At 38.3% G+C, this 12,119-nt stretch overlaps 11 non-coding genes and 24 pseudogenes across 11 annotated transcripts; all 35 read left to right on the top strand.

The window, feature by feature from the left end:
- The first annotated feature begins 42 nt into the window (after positions 1-42).
- LOC149694117 (5S ribosomal RNA) lies at positions 43-161 on the top strand (annotated as a pseudogene).
- Positions 162-298: 137 nt separating this feature from the next.
- On the top strand, positions 299-416 carry LOC149694116 (5S ribosomal RNA). Its single transcript, XR_016383371.1, has one exon. It is a non-coding gene; the product is annotated as a 5S ribosomal RNA (ribosomal RNA).
- A 132-nt stretch (positions 417-548) lies between these two features.
- Positions 549-667, top strand: LOC149694115 (5S ribosomal RNA; annotated as a pseudogene).
- A 137-nt stretch (positions 668-804) lies between these two features.
- On the top strand, positions 805-923 carry LOC149694114 (5S ribosomal RNA). The gene has a single exon (XR_016383026.1). It is a non-coding gene; the product is annotated as a 5S ribosomal RNA (ribosomal RNA).
- A 362-nt stretch (positions 924-1,285) lies between these two features.
- LOC149694113 (5S ribosomal RNA) lies at positions 1,286-1,404 on the top strand (annotated as a pseudogene).
- A 137-nt stretch (positions 1,405-1,541) lies between these two features.
- Positions 1,542-1,659, top strand: LOC149694112 (5S ribosomal RNA; annotated as a pseudogene).
- Positions 1,660-1,791: 132 nt separating this feature from the next.
- LOC149694111 (5S ribosomal RNA) lies at positions 1,792-1,910 on the top strand (annotated as a pseudogene).
- A 362-nt stretch (positions 1,911-2,272) lies between these two features.
- On the top strand, positions 2,273-2,391 carry LOC149694110 (5S ribosomal RNA; annotated as a pseudogene).
- A 137-nt stretch (positions 2,392-2,528) lies between these two features.
- Positions 2,529-2,631, top strand: LOC149694109 (5S ribosomal RNA; annotated as a pseudogene).
- A 121-nt stretch (positions 2,632-2,752) lies between these two features.
- Positions 2,753-2,871, top strand: LOC149694108 (5S ribosomal RNA; annotated as a pseudogene).
- Positions 2,872-3,008: 137 nt separating this feature from the next.
- LOC149694107 (5S ribosomal RNA) lies at positions 3,009-3,127 on the top strand. Its single transcript, XR_016383025.1, has one exon. It is a non-coding gene; the product is annotated as a 5S ribosomal RNA (ribosomal RNA).
- Positions 3,128-3,489: 362 nt separating this feature from the next.
- On the top strand, positions 3,490-3,608 carry LOC149694106 (5S ribosomal RNA; annotated as a pseudogene).
- Positions 3,609-3,745: 137 nt separating this feature from the next.
- On the top strand, positions 3,746-3,864 carry LOC149694105 (5S ribosomal RNA). Its single transcript, XR_016383024.1, has one exon. It is a non-coding gene; the product is annotated as a 5S ribosomal RNA (ribosomal RNA).
- Positions 3,865-4,001: 137 nt separating this feature from the next.
- Positions 4,002-4,104, top strand: LOC149694104 (5S ribosomal RNA; annotated as a pseudogene).
- Positions 4,105-4,226: 122 nt separating this feature from the next.
- LOC149694103 (5S ribosomal RNA) lies at positions 4,227-4,345 on the top strand. The gene has a single exon (XR_016383332.1). It is a non-coding gene; the product is annotated as a 5S ribosomal RNA (ribosomal RNA).
- Positions 4,346-4,477: 132 nt separating this feature from the next.
- On the top strand, positions 4,478-4,596 carry LOC149694102 (5S ribosomal RNA; annotated as a pseudogene).
- A 137-nt stretch (positions 4,597-4,733) lies between these two features.
- Positions 4,734-4,852, top strand: LOC149694101 (5S ribosomal RNA; annotated as a pseudogene).
- A 137-nt stretch (positions 4,853-4,989) lies between these two features.
- LOC149694100 (5S ribosomal RNA) lies at positions 4,990-5,108 on the top strand (annotated as a pseudogene).
- A 136-nt stretch (positions 5,109-5,244) lies between these two features.
- LOC149694099 (5S ribosomal RNA) lies at positions 5,245-5,347 on the top strand (annotated as a pseudogene).
- Positions 5,348-5,467: 120 nt separating this feature from the next.
- On the top strand, positions 5,468-5,586 carry LOC149694098 (5S ribosomal RNA; annotated as a pseudogene).
- A 2,337-nt stretch (positions 5,587-7,923) lies between these two features.
- Positions 7,924-8,042, top strand: LOC149694097 (5S ribosomal RNA; annotated as a pseudogene).
- A 137-nt stretch (positions 8,043-8,179) lies between these two features.
- On the top strand, positions 8,180-8,282 carry LOC149694096 (5S ribosomal RNA; annotated as a pseudogene).
- A 120-nt stretch (positions 8,283-8,402) lies between these two features.
- LOC149694095 (5S ribosomal RNA) lies at positions 8,403-8,521 on the top strand. The gene has a single exon (XR_016383023.1). It is a non-coding gene; the product is annotated as a 5S ribosomal RNA (ribosomal RNA).
- A 137-nt stretch (positions 8,522-8,658) lies between these two features.
- On the top strand, positions 8,659-8,777 carry LOC149694094 (5S ribosomal RNA; annotated as a pseudogene).
- Positions 8,778-8,914: 137 nt separating this feature from the next.
- On the top strand, positions 8,915-9,017 carry LOC149694093 (5S ribosomal RNA; annotated as a pseudogene).
- A 120-nt stretch (positions 9,018-9,137) lies between these two features.
- On the top strand, positions 9,138-9,256 carry LOC149694092 (5S ribosomal RNA). The gene has a single exon (XR_016383022.1). It is a non-coding gene; the product is annotated as a 5S ribosomal RNA (ribosomal RNA).
- Positions 9,257-9,393: 137 nt separating this feature from the next.
- LOC149694091 (5S ribosomal RNA) lies at positions 9,394-9,512 on the top strand (annotated as a pseudogene).
- A 362-nt stretch (positions 9,513-9,874) lies between these two features.
- Positions 9,875-9,993, top strand: LOC149694090 (5S ribosomal RNA; annotated as a pseudogene).
- Positions 9,994-10,129: 136 nt separating this feature from the next.
- Positions 10,130-10,248, top strand: LOC149694089 (5S ribosomal RNA). The gene has a single exon (XR_016383246.1). It is a non-coding gene; the product is annotated as a 5S ribosomal RNA (ribosomal RNA).
- A 137-nt stretch (positions 10,249-10,385) lies between these two features.
- LOC149694088 (5S ribosomal RNA) lies at positions 10,386-10,504 on the top strand. The gene has a single exon (XR_016383021.1). It is a non-coding gene; the product is annotated as a 5S ribosomal RNA (ribosomal RNA).
- Positions 10,505-10,641: 137 nt separating this feature from the next.
- LOC149694087 (5S ribosomal RNA) lies at positions 10,642-10,760 on the top strand (annotated as a pseudogene).
- Positions 10,761-11,122: 362 nt separating this feature from the next.
- On the top strand, positions 11,123-11,241 carry LOC149694086 (5S ribosomal RNA; annotated as a pseudogene).
- A 136-nt stretch (positions 11,242-11,377) lies between these two features.
- On the top strand, positions 11,378-11,496 carry LOC149694085 (5S ribosomal RNA; annotated as a pseudogene).
- A 134-nt stretch (positions 11,497-11,630) lies between these two features.
- On the top strand, positions 11,631-11,749 carry LOC149694084 (5S ribosomal RNA). The gene has a single exon (XR_016383301.1). It is a non-coding gene; the product is annotated as a 5S ribosomal RNA (ribosomal RNA).
- Positions 11,750-11,886: 137 nt separating this feature from the next.
- Positions 11,887-12,004, top strand: LOC149694083 (5S ribosomal RNA). The gene has a single exon (XR_016383370.1). It is a non-coding gene; the product is annotated as a 5S ribosomal RNA (ribosomal RNA).
- The last annotated feature ends 115 nt before the right edge of the window (positions 12,005-12,119 follow it).

The raw sequence follows: 12,119 nt of genomic DNA, 5'->3' as shown, positions 1-12,119 counted from the left end.
TGTCTCACTTAATTTACATTCGAATTATTATCTAGCACTCTCGGCAACGGCCATATCACGCTGAAAACACCGGTTCTCGTCGGATCACCGAAGTTAAGCAGCGTCGAGCGCAGTCAGTACTTGGGAGGGAGACCACTTAGGAACACTGCGCGCCGTTGGCTTTTTCACTTTTTTTTCCTCTTTGAAATTCCAATAGATATGAAAAAAGCCAACATGTTTTCTTTTTGTTATTGTTTTAAAAAGATGAAGGTTAATTTGTCTCACTTAATTTAAATTCGAATTATTAAATAGTTCTCTCGGCAACGGCCATATCACGCTGAAAACACCGGTTCTCGTCCGATCACCGAAGTTAAGCAGCGTCGAGCGCAGTCAGTACTTGGGAGGAGACCACTTAGGAACACTGCGTGCCGTTGGCTTTTTCACTATTTTCCTCTTTTAAATTCCTATAGATATGAAAAAAGCAAACATATTTTCTTTTTGTTATTGTTTTAAAAAGATGATCAATTTGTCTCACTTAATTTAAATTCGAATTATTATCTAGCACTCTCGGCAACGGCCATATCGCGCTGAAAACCCCGGTTCTCGTCGGATCACCGAAGTTAAGCAGCGTCGAGCGCAGTCAGTACTTGGGAGGGAGACCACTTAGGAACACTGCGTGCCGTTGGCTTTTTCACTTTTTTTTCCTCTTTTAAATTCCAATAGATATGAAAAAAGCCAACATATTTTCTTTTTGTTATTGTTTTAAGAAGATGAAGGTTAATTTGTCTCACTTAATTTAAATTCGAATTATTAAATAGCACTCTCGGCAACGGCCATATCACGCTGAAAACACCGGTTCTCGTCCGATCACCGAAGTTAAGCAGCGTCGAGCGCAGTCAGTACTTGGGAGGGAGACCACTTAGGAACACTGCGTGCCGTTGGCTTTTTCACTTTTTTTTCCTCATTTAAAATCCAATAGATATGAAAAAAGCAAACATATTTTCTTTTTGTTATTGTTTTAAAAAGATGATGGTTAATTTGTCTCACTTAGTTTAAATTCGAATTATTATCTAGCACTCTCGGCAACTGCCATATCACGCTAAAAACACCGGTTCTCGTCCGATCACCGAAGTTAAGCAGCGTCGAACGCAGTCAGTACTTGGAAACTTTGCGTGCCGTTGGCTTTTTCACTTTTATTTCCTCTTTTAAATTCCATCAGATATGAAAAAAGCAAACATATCTTCTTTTTTTTATTGATTTTTAAAGATGAAGGTTAATTAAATTCAAATTATTAAATAGCACTCTCGGCAACGGCCATATCACGCTGAAAACACCGGTTCTCGTCGGATCACCGAAGTTAAGCAGCGTCGAGCGCAGTCAGTACTTGGGAGGGAGACCACTTAGGAACACTGCGCACCGTTGGCTTTTTCACTTTTTTTTCCTCTTTGAAATTCCAATAGATATGAAAAAAGCCAACATGTTTTCTTTTTGTTATTGTTTTAAAAAGATGAAGGTTAATTTGTCTCACTTAATTTAAATTCGAATTATTAAATAGTTCTCTCGGCAACGGCCCTATCACGCTGAAAACACCGGTTCTCGTCCGATCACCGAAGTTAAGCAGCGTCGAGCGCAGTCAGTACTTGGGAGGAGACCACTTAGGAACACTGCGTGCCGTTGGCTTTTTCACTATTTTCCTCTTTTAAATTCCTATAGATATGAAAAAAGCAAACATATTTTCTTTTTGTTATTGTTTTAAAAAGATGGTCAATTTGTCTCACTTAATTTAAATTCGAATTATTATCTAGCACTCTCGGCAACGGCCATATCGCGCTGAAAACCCCGGTTCTCGTCGGATCACCGAAGTTAAGCAGCGTCGAGCGCAGTCAGTACTTGGGAGGGAGACCACTTAGGAACACTGCGTGCCGTTGGCTTTTTCACTTTTTTTTCCTCTTTTAAATTCCAATAGATATGAAAAAAGCAAACATATTTTCTTTTTGTTATTGTTTTAAAAAGATGATGGTTAATTTGTCTCACTTAGTTTAAATTCGAATTATTATCTAGCACTCTCGGCAACTGCCATATCACGCTGAAAACACCGGTTCTCGTCCGATCACCGAAGTTAAGCAGCGTCGAACGCAGTCAGTACTTGGAAACTTTGCGTGCCGTTGGCTTTTTCACTTTTATTTCCTCTTTTAAATTCCATCAGATATGAAAAAAGCAAACATATCTTCTTTTTTTTATTGATTTTTAAAGATGAAGGTTAATTAAATTCAAATTATTAAATAGCACTCTCGGCAACGGCCATGTCACGCTGAAAGCACAGGTTCTCGTCCGATCACCGAAGTTAAGCAGCGTCGAGCGCAGTCAGTACTTGGGAGGGAGACCACTTAGGAATACTGCGTGCCGTTGGCTTTTTCACTTTTTTTTCCTCTTTTAAATTCCAATAGATATGAAAAAAGCAAACATACTTTCTTTTTGTTATTGTTTTAAAAAGATGATGGTTAATTTGTCTCACTTAGTTTAAATTCGAATTATCATCTAGCACTCTCGGCAACGGCCATATCACGCTGAAGACACCGGTTCTCGTCCGATCACCGAAGTTAAGCAGCGTCGAGCGCAGTCAGTACTTGGAAACTCTGCGTGCCGTTGGCTTTTTCACTTTTATTTCCTCTTTTAAATTCCATCAGATATGAAAAAACCAAACATATCTTCTTTTTGTTATTGTTTTATAAAGATGAAGGTTTTTAAATTCAAATTATTAAATAGCACTCTCGGCAACGGCCATATCACGCTGAAAACACCGGGTCTCGTCCGATAACCGAAGTTAAGCAGCGTCGAGCGCAGTCAGTACTTGGGAGGGAGACCACTTAGGAACACTGCGTGCCGTTGGCTTTTTCACTTTTTTTTCCTCTTTTAAATTCCAATAGATATGAAAAAAGCCAACATATTTTCTTTTTGTTATTGTTTTAAGAAGATGAAGGTTAATTTGTCTCACTTAATTTAAATTCGAATTATTAAATAGCACTCTCGGCAACGGCCATATCACGCTGAAAACACCGGTTCTCGTCCGATCACCGAAGTTAAGCAGCGTCGAGCGCAGTCAGTACTTGGGAGGGAGACCACTTAGGAACACTGCGTGCCGTTGGCTTTTTCACTTTTTTTTCCTCTTTTAAAATCCAATAGATATGAAAAAAGCAAACATATTTTCTTTTTGTTATTGTTTTAAAAAGATGATGGTTAATTTGTCTCACTTAGTTTAAATTCGAATTATTATCTAGCACTCTCGGCAACTGCCATATCACGCTGAAAACACCGGTTCTCGTCCGATCACCGAAGTTAAGCAGCGTCGAACGCAGTCAGTACTTGGAAACTTTGCGTGCCGTTGGCTTTTTCACTTTTATTTCCTCTTTTAAATTCCATCAGATATGAAAAAAGCAAACATATCTTCTTTTTTTTATTGATTTTTAAAGATGAAGGTTAATTAAATTCAAATTATTAAATAGCACTCTCGGCAACGGCCATGTCACGCTGAAAGCACAGGTTCTCGTCCGATCACCGAAGTTAAGCAGCGTCGAGCGCAGTCAGTACTTGGGAGGGAGACCACTTAGGAATACTGCGTGCCGTTGGCTTTTTCACTTTTTTTTCCTCTTTTAAATTCCAATAGATATGAAAAAAGCAAACATATTTTCTTTTTGTTATTGTTTTAAAAAGATGATGGTTAATTTGTCTCACTTAGTTTAAATTCGAATTATTAAAAAGCACTCTCGGCAACGGCCATATCACGCTGAAAACACCGGTTCTCGTCCGATCACCGAAGTTAAGCAGCGTCGAGCGCAGTCAGTACTTGGGAGGGAGACCACTTAGGAACACTGCGTGCCGTTGGCTTTTTCACTTTTTTTTCCTCTTTCAAATTCCAAAAGATATGAAAAAAGCAAACATATTTTCTTTTTGTTATTGTTTTAAAAAGATGATGGTTAATTTGTCTCACTTAATTTAAATTCGAATTATTATCTAGCACTCTCGGCAACGGCCATATCACGCTGAAAACACCGGTTCTCGTCCGATCACCGAAGTTAAGCAGCGTCGAGCGCAGTCAGTACTTGGAAACTTTGCGTGCCGTTGGCTTTTTCACTTTTATTTCCTCTTTTAAATTCCATGAGATATGAAAAAAGCAAACATATCTTCTTTTTCTTATTGATTTATAAAGATGAAGGTTAATTAAATTCGAATTATTAAATAGCACTCTCGGCAACGGCCATATCACGCTGAAAACACCGGTTCTCGTCCGATAACCGAAGTTAAGCAGCGTCGAGCGCAGTCAGTACTTGGGAGGGAGACCACTTAGGAACACTGCGTGCCGTTGGCTTTTTCACTTTTTATCCTCTTTTAAATTCCTATAGATATGAAAAAGCAAACATATTTTCTTTTTGTTATTGTTTTAAAAAGATGGTCAATTTGTCTCACTTAATTTAAGTTCGAATTATTATCTAGCACTCTCGGCAACGGCCATATCACGCTGAAAACACCGGTTCTCGTCGGATCACCGAAGTTAAGCGGCGTCGAGCGCAGTCAGTATTTGGGAGGGAGACCACTTAGGAACACTGCGCGCCGTTGGCTTTTTCACTTTTTTTTCCTCTTTTAAATTCCAATAGATATGAAAAAAGCCAACATATTTTCTTTTTGTTATTGTTTTAAAAAGATGAAGGTTAATTTGTCTCACTTAATTTAAATTCGAATTATTAAATAGCACTCTCGGCAACGGCCATATCACGCTGAAAACACCGGTTCTCGTCCGATCACCGAAGTTAAGCAGCGTCGAGCGCAGTCAGTACTTGCGAGGGAGACCACTTAGGAAAACTGGGTGCCGTTGACTTTTTCACTTTTGTTTCCTCTTTTAAATTCCTATAGATATGAAAAAAGCAAACATATTTTCTTTTTGTTATTGTTTTAAAAAGATGAAGGTCAATTTGTCTCACTTAATTTAAATTCGAATTATTATCTAGCACTGTCGGCAACGGCAATATCACGCTGAAAACACCGGTTCTCGTCGGATCACCGAAGTTAAGCAGCGTCGAGCGCAGTCAGTACTTGGGAGGGAGACCACTTAGGAACACTGCGTGCCGTTGGCTTTTTCACTTTTTTTCCTCTTTTAAATTCCAATAGATATGAAAAAAGCAAACATATTTTCTTTTTGTTATTGTTTTAAAAAGATGATGGTTAATTTGTCTCACTTAATTTAAATTCGAATTATTATCTAGCACTCTCGGCAACGGCCATATCATGCTGAAAACACCGGTTCTCGTCCGATCACCGAAGTTAAGCAGCGTCGAGCGCAGTCAGTACTTGGAAACTTTGCGTGCCGTTGGCTTTTTCACTTTTATTTCCTCTTTTAAATTCCATGAGATATGAAAAAAGCAAACATCTTCTTTTTCTTATTGATTTATAAAGATGAAGGTTAATTAAATTCGAATTATTATCTAGCACTCTCGGCAACGGCCATATCACGCTGAAAACACCGGTTCTCGTCCGATCACCGAAGTTAAGCAGCGTCGAGCGCAGTCAGTACATGGGAGGGAGACCACTTAGGAACACTGCGTGCCATTGGCTTTTTCACTTTTTTTTCCTCTTTTAAATTCCAATAGATATGAAACAAGTTGGGAAAACCAAAATATTACCTCTCCGTGTCAAGAGGTCTACTACTACAAACTTATTTACCTAGATATGGAATTATTTCTTTTTTTTTGAAGTAAAAATTTACGAAATATTGAAGCAGTATTCCAAACATAGCGAATGTACAGTAAAGCAGACGACATTTTACATCCAATAAGGATAAATCTTGGACACATGGAAATCAGTCAATGGGGAAAAGAACAGGAAATGAAGTCTGCGCTTCAGCTGTTTAGCCTATATTCTGATAGCTACATTCACAACTGGTTTGCAGTGTAAACACTATCGTCTCGTCTCACCTCAACAATATTCTTAGTTTGCCAACATGAATGTTAACGTTAAATAACACCAAAGCTAAATTGTAGCTAGACACACTAATAGTCAATGCGCACCATAAAGAGAATAATAAGTCTGAAGCTACTACCCGTTCACCATTAGCCCTTTTACTAATTAAATTGCCACCATGATCTTTTCTTCCATTATAAAATCTTTACATGATTATTTAAGAGTGTATTTAACTTTCGGCTCACTCTGAACCGTTGATGTCTCTTCATTACAGACACGAAAATCAAAGCCACAAGTTTACTTCACCTCAGGCCTCAATTATTCACTCTTTATTTCACTAAGCCTATTGCGGATAATACTTGTTATACCCGCCGGAGTCTAGGTCATAGTTTTCTTCATGTAATCACTAAACCAAGGATTATTCTATATACAGATGTAGTATAGCTTAAGCAATATGTAAACAGCCATTTCAAATAACAATATTAAAAAAACTCTTTGGAATATCAAAATGAAACAGAGCTTTAAAGCTACAAAAGTACTTAATGCATCATAATTACGAAAAATATATTCACTTTATATTATGGAAAAAGGGAATATTAAGGTTCTGTATGATTTCTTAACACATCAACACAAGGCTAACTGCTAACGCGACGCACTAGTGTAACAATGGACGGACACACACAGACACAAGGAGTATAAACCCATTAGTGGAAGCAGTATTTTTTTTCCGAAACAATCTCGCTTATGTTTATCCTCTCTAAACTTCGCTAAAAACGTATTACTACTACGTAAAATATTAACAGACAGGCATTAAAGAAGGAGCGCAATATTATCCATATTTTCATTTCATATACAGAGAAAAGAAATTGTTATGTTTCTGAGAGGAGCTTCCCATTTTGGTTGTTGTTTTGAAAAATACATCGCAATGCACGGGCCTTGATAGATATAGGAGGCAATGAATGAAATATATCGCATGCACGGGCCTTGGCAGATATAGGAGGCGATGATAATCTCTCTCTTTGCACGAGAGGTTTATCTTTAATATTTAAATAAATATAATTATTTTTAATTATTTTAATCTTCAATAATTAACATTAATAAAAGTTAAATCGTTTAAAATAAAGTTAAACCTATTATCTTCTCAAACTTTGCTAATATTGACGTTTAAATTGAAGGGTACCCCTCTTGCCCACTTTCTTCAAATTTTGGGGTATATATACGATTCGTTTCCATTATAATAGTAAGGAAAAAGCGCAATTGCGAAAACCTTTGGTGGCGATCCCACCTTAGGGAGGCTAGACGTTTCTCGTAACCCTAGCTGATCGCCGCGTATATCCTAAAACCAAACGATGATAATGGAGTAGAAGCCAATGATACAGATTGGTGTCTATGTGGAATAGACGGAAGACCAGTGGATGGTGGTGTTAGAAGCCAGTGTAAGTGCAGACTGGTGTCAATGTGGGATTGACAAAAAACAGAAGATGGTGGTGATTAGAAGCCAGTATGTACAGACTGGTGTCCAAGTGGAACGGACGAAGACCAGAAGATGGTGGTGATTAGAAGCCATTATGTACAGACTGGTGTCCATGGGGATGGATGAAGAACAAAATATGGTGGTGATTAGAAGCCAGTAAGAACAGACTGGTGTCTGTGTGGGATGGACAAAGACCAGAAGATGGTGGTGTGAGAACTCAAGTAGAGGAGCCATTTCCGTGACTGCGAAAGCAGTTCGGAAATGGCGAACACGTTTGCTCCGATACGCAAACTGCGAACGCGGTCACGTGGGTGTAACAACGGACAGACAGACAGACACACAGACAGACACACACACAGACAGACACACACACAGACACGGCCGTTACAGAACCTCTCCTGGACTACGTCACACGGAGAGGTAAAAAGCCAACATATTTTCTTTTTGTTATTGTTTTAAAAAGATGAAGGTTAATTTGTCTCACTTAATTTAAATTCGAATTATTAAATAGCACTCTCGGCAACGGCCATATCACGCTGAAAACACCGGTTCTCGTCCGATCACCGAAGTTAAGCAGCGTTGAGCGCAGTCAGTACTTGCGAGGGAGACCACTTAGGAAAACTGGGTGCCGTTGACTTTTTCACTTTTTTTTCCTCTTTTAAATTCCTATAGATATGAAAAAAGCAAACATATTTTCTTTTTGTTATTGTTTTAAAAAGATGATGGTTAATTTGTCTCACTTAATTTAAATTCGAATTATTATCTAGCACTCTCGGCAACGGCCATATCACGCTGAAAACACCGGTTCTCGTCCGATCACCGAAGTTAAGCAGCGTCGAGCGCAGTCAGTACTTGGAAACTTTGCGTGCCGTTGGCTTTTTCACTTTTATTTCCTCTTTTAAATTCCATGAGATATGAAAAAAGCAAACATCTTCTTTTTCTTATTGATTTATAAAGATGAAGGTTAATTAAATTCGAATTATTAAATAGCACTCTCGGCAACGGCCATATCACGCTGAAAACACCGGTTCTCGTCCGATCACCGAAGTTAAGCAGCGTCGAGCGCAGTCAGTACTTGGGAGGGAGACCACTTAGGAACACTGCGTGCCGTTGGCTTTTTCACTTTTTTTTCCTCTTTTAAATTCCAATAGATATGAAAAAAGCCAACATATTTTCTTTTTGTTATTGTTTTAAAAAGATGAAGGTTAATTTGTCTCACTTAATTTAAATTCGAATTATTAAATAGCACTCTCGGCAACGGCCATATCACGCTGAAAACACCGGTTCTCGTCCGATCACCGAAGTTAAGCAGCGTCGAGCGCAGTCAGTACTTGCGAGGGAGACCACTTAGGAAAACTGGGTGCCGTTGACTTTTTCACTTTTTTTTCCTCTTTTAAATTCCTATAGATATGAAAAAAGCAAACATATTTTCTTTTTGTTATTGTTTTAAAAAGATGATGGTTAATTTGTCTCACTTAATTTAAATTCGAATTATTATCTAGCACTCTCGGCAACGGCCATATCACGCTGAAAACACCGGTTCTCGTCCGATCACCGAAGTTAAGCAGCGTCGAGCGCAGTCAGTACTTGGAAACTTTGCGTGCCGTTGGCTTTTTCACTTTTATTTCCTCTTTTAAATTCCATGAGATATGAAAAAAGCAAACATCTTCTTTTTCTTATTGATTTATAAAGATGAAGGTTAATTAAATTCGAATTATTAAATAGCACTCTCGGCAACGGCCATATCACGCTGAAAACACCGGTTCTCGTCCGATCACCGAAGTTAAGCAGCGTCGAGCGCAGTCAGTACTTGGGAGGGAGACCACTTAGGAACACTGCGTGCCGTTGGCTTTTTCACTTTTTTTTCCTCTTTTAAATTCCAATAGATATGAAAAAAGCAAACATATTTTCTTTTTGTTATTGTTTTAAAAAGATGAAGGTTAATTTGTCTCACTTAATTTAAATTCGAATTATTAAAAAGCACTCTCGGCAACGGCCATATCACGCTGAAAACACCGGTTCTCGTCCGATCACCGAAGTAAAGCAGCGTCGAGCGCAGTCAGTACTTGGGAGAGAGACCACTTAGGAACACTGCGTGCCGTTGGCTTTTTCACTTTTTTTTCCTCTTTTAAATTCCAATAGATATGAAAAAAGCAAACATATTTTCTTTTTGTTATTGTTTGAAAAAGATGATGGTTATTTTCTCTCACTTAATTTAAATTCGAATTATTATCTAGCACTCTCGGCAACGGCCATACCACGCTGAAAACACCGGTTCTCGTCCGATCACCGAAGTTTAGCAGCGTCGAGCGCAGTCAGTACTTGGAAACTTTGCGTGCCGTTGGCTTTTTCACTTTTATTTCCTCTTTTAAATTCCATGAGATATGAAAAAAGCAAACATATCTTCTTTTTCTTATTGATTTATAAAGATGAAGGTTAATTATATTCGAATTATTAAATAGCACTCTCGGCAACGGCCATATCACGCTGAAAACACCGGTTCTCGTCCGATAACCGAAGTTAAGCATCGTCGAGCGCAGTCAGTACTTGGGAGGGAGACCACTTAGGAACACTGCGTTCCGTTGGCTTTTTCACTTTTTTTCCTCTTTTAAATTCCTATAGATATGAAAAAAGCAAACATATTTTCTTTTTGTTATTGTTTTAAAAAGATGAAGGTCAATTTGTCTCACTTAATTTAAGTTCGAATTATTATCTAGCACTCTCGGCAACGGCCATATCAAGCTGAAAACACCGGTTCTCGTCCGATCACCGAAGTTAAGCAGCGTCGAGCGCAGTCAGTACTTGGGAGGGAGACCACTTAGGAACACTGCGTGCCGTTGGCTTTTTCACTTTTTTTTCCTCTTTTAAATTCCAATAGATATGAAAAAAGCAAACATATTTTCTTTTTGTTATTGTTTTAAAAAGATGAAGGTTAATTTGTCTCACTTAATTTAAATTCGAATTATTATCTAGCACTCTCGGCAACGGCCATATCACGCTGAAAACACCGGTTCTCGTCCGATCACCGAAGTTAAGCAGCGTCGAGCGCAGTCAGTACTTGGGAGGGAGACCACTTAGGAACACTGCGTGCCGTTGGCTTTTTCACTTTTTTTTCCTCTTTTAAATTCCAATAGATATGAAAAAAGCAAACATATTTTCTTTTTGTTATTGTTTTAAAAAGATGAAGGTTAATTTGTCTCACTTAATTTAAATTCGAATTATTAAATAGCACTCTCGGCAACGGCCATATCACGCTGAAAACACCGGTTCTCGTCCGATCACCGAAGTTAAGCAGCGTCGAGCGCAGTCAGTACTTGGGATTGAGACCACTTAGGAACACTGCGTGCCGTTGGCTTTTTCACTTTTTTTTCCTCTTTTAAATTCCAATAGATATGAAAAAAGCAAACATATTTTCTTTTTGTTATTGTTTGAAAAAGATGATGGTTATTTTCTCTCACTTAATTTAAATTCGAATTATTATCTAGCACTCTCGGCAACGGCCATACCACGCTGAAAACACCGGTTCTCGTCCGATCACCGAAGTTTAGCAGCGTCGAGCGCAGTCAGTACTTGGAAACTTTGCGTGCCGTTGGCTTTTTCACTTTTATTTCCTCTTTTAAATTCCATGAGATATGAAAAAAGCAAACATATCTTCTTTTTCTTATTGATTTATAAAGATGAAGGTTAATTATATACGAATTATTAAATAGCACTCTCGGCAACGGCCATATCACGCTGAAAACACCGGTTCTCGTCCGATAACCGAAGTTAAGCAGCGTCGAGCGCAGTCAGTACTTGGGAGGGAGACCACTTAGGAACACTGCGTTCCGTTGGCTTTTTCACTTTTTTTCCTCTTTTAAATTCCTATAGATATGAAAAAAGCAAACATATTTTCTTTTTGTTATTGTTTTAAAAAGATGAAGGTCAATTTGTCTCACTTAATTTAAGTTCGAATTATTATCTAGCACTCTCGGCAACGGCCATATCACGCTGAAAACACCGGTTCTCGTCGGATCACCGAAGTTAAGCAGCGTCGAGCGCAGTCAGTACTTGGGAGGGAGAAAACTTAGGAACACTGCGCGCCGTTGGCTTTTTCACTTTTTTTTCCTCTTTTAAATTCCAATAGATATGAAAAAAGCCAACATATTTTCTTTTTGTTATTGTTTTAAAAAGATGGTTAATTTGTCTCACTTAATTTAAATTCGAATTATTAAATAGCACTCTCGGCAACGGCCATATCACGCTGAAAACACCGGTTCTCGTCCGATCACCGAAGTTAAGCAGCGTCGAGCGCAGTCAGTACTTGGGAGGGAGACCACTTAGGAAAACTGGGTGCCGTTGGCTTTTTCACTTTTTTTTCCTCTTTTAAATTCCTATAGATATGAAAAAAGCAAACATATTATCTTTTTGTTATTGTTTTAAAAAGATGAAGGTTAATTTGTCTCACTTAATTTAAATTCGAATTATTAAATAGCACTCTCGGCAACGGCCATATCACGCTGAAAACACCGGTTCTCGTCCGATCACCGAAGTTAAGCAGCGTCGAGCGCAGTCAGTACTTGGGAGGAGACCACTTAGGAACACTGCGTGCCGTTGGCTTTTTCACTTTTCTTTCCTCTTTTAAATTCCTATAGATATGAAAAAAGCAAACATATTATCTTTTTGTTATTGCTTTAAAAAGATGAAGGTTAATTTGTCTCACTTAATTTAAATT

This window comes from Phalangium opilio, unplaced genomic scaffold, assembly GCF_054372755.1.
Source record: "Phalangium opilio isolate 3A_F unplaced genomic scaffold, DU_Popi_V2 ptg000024l_1, whole genome shotgun sequence".
Lineage (NCBI taxonomy): Eukaryota > Metazoa > Arthropoda > Arachnida > Opiliones > Phalangiidae > Phalangium > Phalangium opilio.
Note: the sequence above shows the minus strand (reverse complement) of the source record. Positions and strands in the feature narration are given on the sequence as shown.